Raw genomic sequence first — 14,123 nt, forward strand, 5'->3', positions numbered from 1 at the left:
TTACTTACTCACTCTTCCTACTAACTTACAGCCCTTTGCACTCATCCAATTAATGTTGTTATTTTGTTGCTGTGGCTTTTAGGATTTCACAAGACTTAAAACAAATACCGGTAACGGGAACATTGGGGGAAACACTTCATTGGACACCATACATCCTAAAAAATACCCCCCCCTACCAAACCATTCAGGAGTGAGAGAAAGAGAGCTTGTCTTTAGTTCATGCTTCCTGCTGAGTGACACTGAACAGACAAAACCTTTAAACTGGGAACATCAAAGCGAGATCAATTAAGGGAGCTATTCTGTCCAAACAGTGGGCACCTAAAAAACCCCGGAATGATACCCGAGAAAGTTGTGTTGCGGGAAACGCAGTGGCTTGTCGAGGTTACTCACGAAGAAAATGGACCCACAGAGTGAGTCACAAACACTAATTGACTCACTCACAACTGTAATTGACTCACATCTGAGGAACTGTAATTGACTCACATCTGAGGAACTCTGCATGACCCTGAGAGGGAAGCCAATGCTACATGCCATTGTAGTAACTTGTTTCTAGGTAGCGAGGTGTTTTTAAATGATCACAGGTTTCACCGGATCCATGACGCATGACGAAATCCAAATCCCCCCCCCCCCCCCCTTTATGTGGCGGGACCCTTGGTGCATTCTGATCGACCACTTCCTGTATTTAGAAGCTGCTTTAGGGGGCGCACCTTTTGCTCCAGCCTCACAAGATGTCTCTCCAGCAGCAGCACCTTCACCACTGGTAACGACTCAGGGTCAACTTATCTAAAGACAAGCTTTAGTGTGACTGTACAGAAGTTACCTACATGTGCACGCTACAAAAAAAACCCTAATGAGCTGCCAAAAATATTAAACTATGAGTGATATGTATGAAACTAAAGCTACATGTCATCATTTATCTGTAGACTTGTGCAATGTGCATGAGGTCAAGAGAACAACCTCAATGAGCAAATGAACTAGTAAGTGTAAACTATAGAAAACGATGTGTGGGCATCACAAGAAATCCTTAAGGATTAGTGCCAAGAAAAACTTGCTGATGAAGATTTCTCTAATTTTTACGGATAAACTATCATCACATGGTCCACTGTTTCTCTCTAAAACTTCCAGCCACGTCTCATTTCATGTGAATTTCTGATCCAGTTACTGTTATTTTTATGTGTGGGTTGCGTGATGACAACAAACCATCTCCATGCAAGCTGAGTAAACCCAGCTCCATTGAGGAAGGCCATAAAATCCAGCTGAAAACTTCAGAACAGCCAAGGAAGTGGGCCTTGTGTTAAATAACACTTGTCAAAATGAACTCCAATTCCTCTTATTATCGTTGCATTTTATAACAGGGAACATGGGTAAAGACAAAAAGAGAAGAAAAGTACAAAAAGTACCCCGACAGATTCAAATCAAACAATCACACAAAACCACACATTTTGGTAATTTGGTGTGGTACCAAGATGCTCATGCAGGCAGTTTTACGATGCACTTAAACTTAGCTTTTAAGTACATTTCTCTGATTAAAATCATAAGTTGAGTGATTATTATCGGCTCATGTTTGGTCTTCATGGGATTCAAATTCCAGGTTTGAGTTTTAAACGGAGCAGTAAGTAAGAGGATCTGCTCTCTCAAAAGGAACCTACGGTGTTTGAAAAACAAAAATAATGTTCAGATTCAAAGCAGATCGTCTCACTTGTACTTTGCCCCGTTCCCCTGCCTCGGAATAACACCCACCTGCCCCGTCGCATGTTTGATATCTTGCATCTGCACGCTTGTAATCTCCTGAGGTTTGCAACATCACCTCAGAGCAGGCGTATCATGGCAGGACTCAGCGCTGCGTCTGATCTTGCGAGTTGTGGAAATGTCCGCCCTCTCGCCCACATTATGAAGATATCTGTTCAGTGCGAGTCCAGATAGTGGCCCCTGAGCTGTGAAACCCCACGCTGGGCACGATGCAGGGCTGCATCGATAACTCACCTGCGTACTGATAGAAGGGGAGACAATGTCCCAAACAGATTAAAGGCGAGCTGATTGCAAAACGAGATGCATAGTTTTGCTCGGGGGATAAACACGAGATGGAAAAATTCTAAACAAGCCAGATGAAAGAGGCTATTGGATGTTTTTAGCTCACTGCCTTTGATTCATTTCTGGATTTGTGTGTGAACATGAGCGCATGCACATGCTTGTCATTTAAACCGAATATCGGGGTCTATTCATGTTTGGTTTGGAAATCCTAAACAGCCAAAAGAAAACATGAGAATCATTCAAATCTTTTTTCCACAGCTGAGCTTCAGAACCGCAATGTCAGTGGCACATTTTCAAAACCACATTCTGACATGATATAAAATGCTGAAATGTCAACATTGATAGAAGATGGGAGCAGAGCAGTTGAAAGCCTGATCTCAATCTTCTCTTTTCCTCTCCTCTCCTCTCTTTCCAACCTTCAGGATGTGCTGTCACGTAAACGGTCTTTACAGTCTGCTGGCAAAAATGTCATTTCCAAAAGGCCTATCTCGCTCATCCTGTCAGTGCAGGCAGGAGATAGCACACGATGTGTGAATATTTGTTGTTTATCATGCCGATAGATACACTCCAGTTGTCTTCTCTGACGTTCGTCTGACACAAGTTCAAGCTCGTGTCTACAGGTGTCAGGGTTGTGTATCTCATCAGAGATTATTTCTGCTTCAAGGAAAACTTCAGTTCCATGTCCCCAAGTGACCATTAGCGGCAGCCGCTGAATAAGCTGTCATCCTATCGGGGCAATTCCTCACCGTCTCGTATGTTCACCATCAGCGCTTGTTTTTCCACTGACAGGTTCAGTTTGTAATTGGAAATGTTTGACCACATTACAGAAATGACAGAGCAACGAAACGTTTTCCTTATTGTGTCCAACCAAATTTTACTCGGAGAAGGCTTGTTCTGGCAACAAGTCACATGACATAATAACGAACAGAAAGCGAAAGGTACAGAAAAGTGTTTTATTCCTACGTAGGGTCCTGTCCATAATGTTGACAGACACTTGATACACAATAAATAGCTTGAAACAGAAACAAAAACAATGAATTAATTCTACTATGTGTTGCCTGTGCAGCCAAAGCCTGATAAGCATGCACTGTTGTCCAAAAGCTATATTTCAAACACATAAATGAGCCACAACACAACTATCGTCAAAACTACAGGAGTAAGATCCAAGTAGTGAATTCCCCAATTAAATAATGGCAAAACTGTTCTTCATTTTACTATTCACTCTTCAGTTTAATGCTCGCCTCGATTAAAAGTGACATCTGCGAGAACACAAAAAACAACAACACAGAACCAACTGACAATTTGAATCAAGCAACATCCTCTTCGGAGTTGCACTAAACCAATCACAGTGTCAGCTCCACCCTTGCAGTGTACATGAGGAATATGGTATTGAACATAACGCAAAACATAATTACACAATATGTCGTGATGTCATTGTCCACATATTTGCCGTTTTAAGGACGGTACAAAGTCATGCAGCCGGTCTGAAGGGCAAATCTTCGAGGAGGTAGCCTCGCCGCAGGTCTAACCACTGCCGGAAAACTCAACGAGTTACTGTAAAAAGTTTAATATGTGAATTCTGCCACCCACCCACACACACACGAGGTTAGCACAGCTCCTAGGGGGGCTCGAAGGACTTTGCAAAATCTCATAAAAGGGGCAGCCAAATAAACAGCACTGTACCAATGCACAAACAAACAAACAGATTCCTATTAAGAAAGGAATTAAGGAAACTAGCTAAGTGACTGCAGCCTCTGTGGAGGAGAGAAGCACGCAGCCGGCCTGCCTGAGCCCTGAGAGTGTCTCTGTGCATCTGAGAGTGTTTATGGACTGGCTCTAAGTGGAAGTCATTATGGGACGTTTGAGTACACTTGCGCTGATAGCAACGGTTCTGGGTCCACCCAAGGCTCCAAACGTAGGTGGTCTGTGCCACGGAGGAAGATGAGCGACAGAAGGAAGGAGGGGTTGAAAAGAGAGAAATGGAGAAACAGAGAGAGGAGAAAGAGAGAGAACCAGAAAGTTTGGCTTCCACCATTCCTCTACTATTTGCCTCTTCCGCAGATGTGGTCGTAAGGAAGGGAGGGAAAAAATCTCCATAAAGTTATAATTATCCACATGAATGCAGACCAAATTCTGGAGAACTGCAATCACACACATACGCACACAAAACCACATGCAGGTTACACACTCACTACACAAGGAACCTTTTCAAAAGCACACATGAAGCCCTAATTTCTTTGTTGAGAATATATATAAAGTCTTGTCATAAAAGTACAATGAAGCTGAGACAATATTGAGACACACAACCAGAGGACTTGTAAACTTCAGACCCCACAGTGCCTTGAGGCAAAAGTCCATCTGAAGTTCTTATGAGAAAAACCTGCTATTTCTGACGTTGCGGGGTGGAGGCAGACAGTGTGCAGCACACTGCTCTGATGCAGGCAGCGACCATTTCATGAGCGGTTTCAATCTGTTTACTATTGCATGCCGACAACTGGTTTGTATCAGCTAAGTTTACTTAGCAGTATATTTCACCTCAGGACATTTGGAGAGATAACCAAATAAACCTTTCAAGGCAGGAATGTTCCCTGGAGCTGCCAGGTTCAAAGCGAAGCCCTCGACGGCCCCCGAGCAGTGCGCGGTGGGTGCCTGCACTCAGGGTGGACATGTTTTACTGAGGTCTCGCTGGTCACTGAGACACGGCGGCGTAATGGGGAACAGGAACTACATTTCGCATTGAAAGATGTGCACAGAGGTGTTGGGATGGAGGGTGCTTTGACTTGTGGGGTGATGGCGGTGGCGGTGGTGGAAGGGGTGGGGGGGGATACAGCAGCCACCCCGGCTTTGACACTTCGTCCAGAAGAGCAAACTGAGAATTCAAACATCGTCTCTTAGATGTTCCACTTCCTCTTGTAAAATCTTGGAATTCTTTCATGTTACAACTGCTTTTGTTTTATGGCCACGGCCCTGGAGAGTGGCTCTGCAGAGCCCGACAGCTCGCAAAATCTCGACCCGGATGGTTGCCACAAAACTTGAGACCGCTGTGTGTGTGTGTGTGTGTGTGTGTGTGTGTGTGTGTGTGTGTGTGTGTGTGTGTGTGTGTGTGTGTGTGTGTGTGTGTGTTAATTGATCAAGGGCGTAAAGGGAGAAAGAGAGAGGGAGGAGGTGTGTGGGCATATATCCCTTCCTCGCCAGCCGCTCCATTCATCGCTTTGTTGTCCCAGCTGCCGACTAAACCGCAGTGTGGTGCATCCCTTTTGAAAAGTCAACATGATAAGAATTCTTGGGCTGAAGTGGCACAGCCCACACTTCCGTTGCACGTGGGCTACTACCTCCTAAGCCTGGTCTGCATGGACTGGGACTGTGACAGGACTCTGAGGTTGGCTCAGTCACTCCCCAAACACATCATGTCCTGCCCGATCATACCAATGATATAGGATGCCCTGCCACCCAGACTGTGACGTCACACGATGACACACAGGAAAGGATGAACCCCGTCTGGCCTTGGCATACGGTCGTCTGGGTCCCGCAAACATCTAATTAGGATTGCATACACATGCGTCAACGTGACGACAACCCTGAACCACCAGAACGGGCGGAGCGGATACCAGCTGCTCTCTCTCAAGAGAATCCTAAGATGGAGACATTCAGATTTTTGTCTCTGATTTGTGTTTCAGTACAACGCATCAAACCCATAAAGAACAAAAGGTGACACTGCTTGTGATTTAAAGTGTGATATCAGACACTAACCTGCATAGCATCCCTCAATAACCCTCTCTAATGTTCAAACAACAAAGATCTCTCCGACTTTTGTGATTTCCTAAACTTACTGACCTCGTCAGTCCTTTCGTGTTTTGGCATCTTCCCGATAGAATCCATCATATCTCCCACAGACAGCTAAGGCCAGACATCTGCCAGATGGCGTATCTATTTGCTCCCCTTTAACTCTACTCTCTACACTAGATAGATAGATGCTGGCCGGCAGAAAGAAAGAGGGGCTTTGGCACAGCACCAAAAGAAATTGCTCTCTGAGGCTTGAATGCATTTGGGTTCAGAGAAAATGGGAGCTCGATTCAGGTCCATGCTGACAGGAGGCGCTGTGTCAAAGGTGACTTCAGGGCAGACTGACGTATGGTCTGCTCTTCCACTGTTCTTCTCTCTGTTTGACTTTGCTGTTCTCTCCCCCCCCCCCCCACACATCTTGCTCTCTCGTTTCTTCTTCTGTGTGCCTTTGCTCAGCAGCAGGAGGGGCGTTTAGAAACGAAGGGCAATAACACCGACTTCAGAGTTATGATTGATCTTTCAACCAAGACATTTGTAAAACGTCTTCTAAGGAGTACAGTGTGTGTGTGTGTGTGTGTGTGTGTGTGTGTGTGTGTGTGTAGGTGTGTGCGTGCCTGCGTTGGTCTGTACAAATATGTACTCTTGATGTTTATTTGTCCGTGTGTAAGTGTATAAGACAGTTGTGTTGTGGGCCTGTGTGTCTTCCTGGCAGAGCTTGTGCAGGAGGCTGGGTGCTGGAATCCGTCCACTGCCAACTATCCAAACACAATAAATCTAAACAGGTGTTTCAATATGTCGACTGCTGTAACATCAAGGCCGGACGCTTGCCAGGCGATTTCTTTCCTCTCCTGCTGCTAAATCAAAAAACAAAAGAGCGGGATGGAATCAAGATGGCAAAGACGATGCCTTAAATGGCAGCTGCTCTGATTGCCTCATAGGTTTAAACTACAGAGCCAAAATGCAAAAAAAATGAAACTGATAAATCAACAGACTACTCTTTGAACTAAATAGCTACAACGTAATTTGACAGTTTGCTGCCCTTCTGCAAAGAGAAATCTCCTGAGCAACAAACTCACCGAGCAACGAAATCTGTTTGTAGTTTTGTGGCTGAATGATGCACACTGATGACTCATGTGCTGTTTTTTTTCATAGCCAAAAGGCAACTGGCACTGCAGACAGAGAGCAAAAGATAAAGGACACAAATGATCTATCCACCTGTGACCTGAATGTAACCTGTGGTGTTTGGAAGATAACTGTTCGTGAATGAGTTTGATGCAGTCTTCTACATGGATTTATTATAGAGCTTTATAGTATGTCTGGATTCTCGGCATACTGTTTGATAGAGGTCTTCATGGGAAGGTTTTTTTAAGACCACAACTACCTGCACACGCATGATTTTCTGCCGCAGCCACCTGCTGCAATGGGATGAAGACGTGACAGGCTATTATTTAAAAAAAGTGTTGCCAAACAGCTTTTTGGTGCGAATGTGGCGAGCTGTGGCAGACTGACCATCTTGCCCTATGATCACGCATTACAGCGCGTCTGCCCACAGTCCCTGGAGTAAGAAAAACTGCAATGCCAACAGTAACTGCAGGCCAGACCTGGTGCAGATCTTTGCTGATCGTCTGTTTCTTGCACAACACTTCATTAGCAACGCCACAGAGACGAGTTCGGGCAAGTCTTTCTCTTACAACTCATTTTGAGGTACTCACCAGATATCATTCAACAAAGCCTGCAACGTGCACTTTTGTTCATGCTTGTTATGCTTTTCATTACAGTGTGACTCTCTTTGTATGATCTGGAGTGAATCATGTCCATTTGATGACACCTAAGCAGAACCAATTTGAGAACTAATTTGTTGTGAAGTACCAAAACCTGTCAAATTGTTTAGACATCCATCCATCCCTCTCTCCCTCTCTTTTGGATAGCTTCTCCCATTAACTCGTCACCGATTTAATTCTTCTCCTTTCTTTCCAAGCTGTCACCTGCATTTTAACCAGACCTGCGCAGAACAAATTGACCTTGTAAAATGTCTTTTATCCTGCTTTAAATACCTGCAGCTGGACAATTTCACCAAACTAACATTTAACTTTACTTTTGTCCCTCGTGATCGACAAAGTGACAAAGCTTTGTATGTTATTCACATCTATTATGATGATTATTTTCCTTCTTTCTCTTAGTCTCTCATTCCCTCCTTCTTCCCATCATCCCTTGTTTGATAGCAGCCTGTGCTTGTAAGAGTTACAGTACCCAGCCCATAATGCACTCCAGACGGCCCGACTTCCTAATGACTGGTTGTGCTCCAAGCCTTTCCGGGCACGGCTGTGGCCGTGAGCCTCACACAAACACACACATAAACACAGACACACACACACGCACACACACACACACACACACACACACACAAACACACACAAACACACACCACGTGTTGACCAGTCGAACGGAGTGCCTTAGTCATGTCCCAGGTCACCTCTGTCCCATCCTTCACCAAAACTGTCAACATGTTTTCTACCTGGCCCTTTTAAAGTAAATTCATCATACCACAGCCAGATCCTCCGTCTTTTCTGCTCTGCCTTCCCTGATATATCATTCAAATATCTCCCATGGCAGGTATGTGGCAACAGGCACCAGAGGTGCTAACATGTGGCAGGAGCTCATGTGAACCTCCTCTTCCTCTTCCTAATGTAAAGGACAACTAAATGATTGTTTTGGAAATCTCCCCCTTGCTGTATCCAATGGAGCGCACCACCAGCCTGGTCTTCATTGGGATACTATTCTTCTTTACTTTTTCCTCAGATTCTTGCAGGACACTAGAACCACAACAAGACAAAATGTTTCTCTTTCTCAACTCACATCTGTTCCAACTCGTTCCTCTAGTAATCCACTATTTCTAGATCGCTCATTGTGATACCTTCTCCCGACAGTCCGGGGGACTCTTCAGCACTCAGCAGGGGCCTTTTCCATTGCCAAGGCAACTGGTCTGTTTGTTTGGTGTGACTCTTTAACACTGTCTGAAATGTTTAATTGTATGTTTTCACAGTTTTTCCTCCTTTTTGCAGTCTTTGGGTCGGGGCTGTAGCAACAAAACATTTTAAAAAGGGCAATTTCGAGAATACTGCGGTTGGCAAACTTGAAAGGTTTTGTGATGTTTCATAGACAAAAGTATACGTTCATAACCAAAGATAGCTACAGACAGAAAAGCTGCTTCAATGAAAGACGTTATTATAAGTCCAACATATCAGCAAAAGTCCAGGCTATGAAATCCAATCATTCAAGCAAGAATCAAAGGTGTAAGTCCTTAAGAGCCTTCATTTCTCAGGAGAAATTCCTGATAATACCAATGCATGTTTCCTGATTTGTTTGATTTTCTATCACCTGCTCCGTTTCTGGTTCAAGTACTTAGTGAACAGCCTTTCTTCACAGAGGGAGAGGTAGTAATATCTGAGGTATATGATCAGTCTTCACTGACACAGCCAGGCTGTCCCCCAGGGCTCATGGCTGCAGGCCTTAACTTCTCGGACCATATGTTAATGATCTCTCTCTCTTCAATGCCCCGACGACGTCCACGGCTAAATGTATACAGTTGTGTATGCTCGTGCCAAAAACAACAAACAGCCTCTTGACAACCACTCGCAAAGGAGGGAGTGTCATAGTTTATTCAAGCTTAGACCTAAATCTGGGGGAAAGAGCTGGCTTATTTTCTCTCTACGCTGGCTTGGGATGTGCAAATACACACAGATACACCAGCGGCTGAAATAATGCCTCTCCGTTATTCAAACAATCCACCCAGGGTTTGAAAAAGGCTGGCTGCATACGAAGCGATAATAATAGCCCTACCATTACATGTTGATGAATCTCTTCTCATGGTGACATTTTCTTTCTGACACTAATGCTGTTATTCTTCTCTCTACTTTCCACTCGCCTCCGCCCTTCTTCATCTCCAGGTGGCTCGGCACCCAGCGAGGGCCCCGCTCTTTCACTGAAATGAACAATGTTGCTTTTGGCTGAAGCAAAAAACAAAAAAAAGCTCTAATTGTAAGCCAGGTCTCCTATCTTTGTCAGGATACGCAGCTGATGCTGGGTGGCCTCCCCACACAAACATACAGTATTGTGCTCTCACCTGAGGAATCACGTTCTTTTACTGTCTACAGATTCAAAAACACACACACGCACACACACGCACACACACGACACGAAAGGACAGGTTGCGCTGTTGCATCCTGCCACCAGAGGGTGCAGACAATGTGCCCCCATCACCCCTGGCTTCATCCCGAGATTCCTTTTAGGGACCAAAGAATGAGCCTCCGGATGTTGGACCGGCAAAATGATCCAAATACAATGAGCTGTGATAGACTACACACACACACACACACACACACACACACACACACACACACACACTTGTTCCACTCATAAACAGTCACATGTTCCAAGATATGACAGCACATATCTGCTCGCAGATGCGCTGCAAGATACAAACGTTTTCAATCAAGCTCCGTTTGTTGTTTGTCTCTTTCTCACGGTCCGTCTCTTTTGCTCTCTCGCTGCCACACAAATTATACTCACACCTTCTCACTGGATATATGTGGGAGAGCAGAAGCAGCCACCCTCTGGTCTCCCTCGGTCTGTTTGTACTCCCTCAGCCTACCTTTTCCAATTCATTACACTCCTCTTTTATTTACATTCAATCTTGGTACACTTACCTAATTCCATTGTACTGTTATAAGGCAGTATATCAGTGGATTGTGCCATGAACTCCAATGCTGAGCTTAACTGCTTTAGGTCACTTAAGTTGTTTGTGTGGAATTATTCACACCTGCAGATGAACAGGGATAGATTCAGTGACTACTGGGTCAACCGGCGGTAGGGAGGACAGAAATATTAGGTCTACTGTGTGTTCGTTTAGACCTCAGGCCACTCTAGCTTTTCGTTTGTTGAATTATTTAACCCTGCATATAAATATGGAAACTTCATCAGTGCAGTGAATACACTACAGTATGTCCAGGGCCAGCTGGAGGCACAGGGAGTGAACACATGACACCTACTGCATCTGTTAGATCAGCAGCAGTTTGGAGAACGGACCAATATTTTCGCGTTTTTTATCTCAAGTCTAAAAATACAGAGTGAAGAATTATTTAGACGTTATTGAGTCTAGTCAACACATCTGACATAACATCAAGAACAGCAGTGGCATTGGCTCAAGGCTAATGCTAACAAAGGCCAAGAAAACCCAAAACAATGATCACACTGGTGGTGTTTTTTAAGGGCTTTGCGATGTTGAAATGAGCTTATCTGGGGACTCTTTGACTCATTCTGTACACAAAGTATTTCTGCTGTTTAGCCAAAGGGACGGTGGAGGAACGGTCTGGCAGAACAACATTACCATCCATAAAGCCACGCCACTCTACTGGATAGAGTATCTTGCGTGCTTATTTTAGGCAGGATGTAAATAACCTGTGACAGAAATGTTCCCAGACTCAGTTGTACGAATGAGTCTCTATTATCCAGGGCCTTTTTGAAGTTGCTTTTCATTCCAATTGTGTGCACTTTGCGCACTCTTCCTTTGATATTTTCAACATTTGTTTCACATTGCACTGTCTGTGACCCATGCAGACATCAACGTGTAGCCCTAGAGATGGTGTCTGAGGCTGATGTGTCATCAGTTTAGGATTTCACCTTGGGTAGAGTCATATAAATGGATGAACACACACAGGAGCACCTTGCTGTCTATGTTACACATTACTTCTGCCCTCCAGCGCATACACACAATCCAAAGAGCACCAACCTAACAAAACAACAACAACAACAATCCTTTCCAGTACTCTCCTCCACCATCGAATCTTGATAACCTCTGGGGCTCTTGTTAGCTCAGAGCAGAACCAGACCGCCACTTTAAAACACACACACACACACACACACACATGCACACACACCACAAATATCCCACCCCCAGCGTCTCTAACCGTGGCTGACACATCAAAGGGCCGTGTCCGAGGAGGGAAGTCGGGGAGGGTCTGGGGAATCATGGGAGACAAAGGAAGCGATTAAGAGATAAGGATCAGTCTAAGATATGACATTTCATCCTGGGCAGATCCGGTAGACACACTCCATTCAAGGAAGGGTATATAGGAAGGGAGGAGGGAGAGGTGGAGGAAGGAAGGAGCTGCAGGGTCTCTCTCTCGCTCTCTCTCTCTCTCTCTTCCAGCCCTTCTTCCACCTTTCCAACTTCTACAGTCTGTCTGTGAACATGGTGAAGGGTCTGCAATGCTAAAACTCCCTCAAAGTGGACTCCATTAGTCTTGCATCCTCCAGTCCTGTCCAACCCTCCCTCCCTGCTTATACACACACTTCAAAAAAAAGAAATCGCAGGACAACAGGGCAGGGCAACTTCAAAGGAAAGACATGCGTTGGAGCAACTCCCTCAACTTCTGTACAACAAGCTGCCATCGCTCAGGCACAACAACTTAATCTGTTGCTGATTTGCTACCTGCTTGTACATTTTCCTCAGCGTCTCTGCCAAACCAGCCAGGGTTCCTCATTTTATTTGCTCTTAAATAGTATTTAGCAACACAAAAGGAGTGAATGCACAAAAAACGTCCTCATTGTGGGCCTAATTGCCTCGGGGTCGCGTTACGGCTCCGGTTTCACGTTGTTGCTTTCAAACTGTAGCTCCGCGAGCCCCGGGCACAATCCACCTGCCTCTCAGAGAGCCACACAAAGGGTCAGCGTATGAACACAGAGGGAGTCTGTTAGCAAATAAACACTGAGATCCAACTTCGGGCCGTGCTCCAGCCAAACACCAGCTCTCTTCTCAGATACGTATGCACCTGATAGGGAGAAGCAGCCAGTAGCTGAAATAAGCTTCTGTAAGTAACCAGAGCAAAACAATGAGCTGTCACCAGATGACAGCCTACTGTATATTACCACGCTGAAAGGCAAATTAGTGTTTCATAGGGAAGAGAAAGATGGAATGAGATGGAGCAGTTGTGCATAACAGCTTTGTGTAATTACAGGAGTCTTTTCTTCTTCTTCTTTTTTTTACAGCGTCTCAGTTTGCCAGAGGCTTCAGAGGGGTGGAGATTGTTAAATGAACTGAGGAATACTCGCTTTACTCGCTGTCTTTAATTTCCTGCCATATGTGTAAATGAAGACAGAGATGTGAGAGGAATATGTGACACTTCATGTTGCCACTTGTTTTTACTAAACTGTCTGAAGGGCAATAAATATTCATATGTAAGATGAACTTGAAAATGGCTACATGATCCATATATTTAAATATTGTTTTGCCTCAAGTCTTTGAGTAGATTGTATGTGAACCCTGCCTCGTGGAAAGGTGCTTATGCGTGTAGAAATGAGTAATGCCTGCACACTGATTCCAAAACCACAATTTTATTTTAACAGATCATGTATTGAGCCCAGTCTGGTCTTCATCAGGACAAAATATGACGAAAACAAATGTGAAAAATATCAGTATTGTCTTTAACTGGTAACAGAAGGAGGTTTAGATCATTAAAACCAAAAGTTATAAAATAAGAAGAACACCTTTAATGAAGCCAACAAGTTGCTTCAAATGAAAAAGTTGTAAAACACTCTGTAGCCTGTTCGAGAGATGCGTTTCCAGTAAGTCGTAGTAGCGCTGGAGGAGGGCCAGCCAAGCACACCTGTTCAGTGGGAGATGCGAGGCGGGGGCTCTAAATGCAGGCCAGAGGAGCATCGGGGGGGCCGGGCTGTCCAGCAGCCATCTTTTCATTAGCCGTATCTAATGAAACTGCACAGGGCCCGAGGAAGAAAGGCCTACTGCCGGGACACCCTGCCCTGCCCGAAATTACACCAGAGACTCGCCCACAAAAGAAGCATTCCGTCCACACAGCGACACTGGCACTTGACACCAAATTTTAAACCTGCAGGTTGTTTCTTTGACAAGTGGAAATTTCCACTGCGGTCCCTTCCCAGTCGGGGAGGCTTGGGGAGAGAAACGACTGTCGAGGGGCTTTAATCACACAGTCAGTGTATAACCCCCACTACACACACACACACACACACACACACACACACACACTCACACACACACACTCACACACACTCCCCAGACCCTCCGTTACTGTATGCTTTGTTTGGGAACAGTTGTCAAGATGGAAATATCTGATACTCTTTCTAATCACTCAGGCAGCAATTACTGTTATTCAGCTTTCTTTGAGAGGCCTTCATTGTTTTTCTTCTAACACCACTGACAGACACCAGGGGTGCTAACAGCCTGAACGGCTCGAGCAACTGCTGATTTGTAACTGTGTACTTAAGTGTGCATG

Source organism: Melanostigma gelatinosum (assembly GCF_949748355.1).
Source record: "Melanostigma gelatinosum genome assembly, chromosome: 16".
In the NCBI taxonomy this organism is placed as follows: domain Eukaryota; kingdom Metazoa; phylum Chordata; class Actinopteri; order Perciformes; family Zoarcidae; genus Melanostigma; species Melanostigma gelatinosum.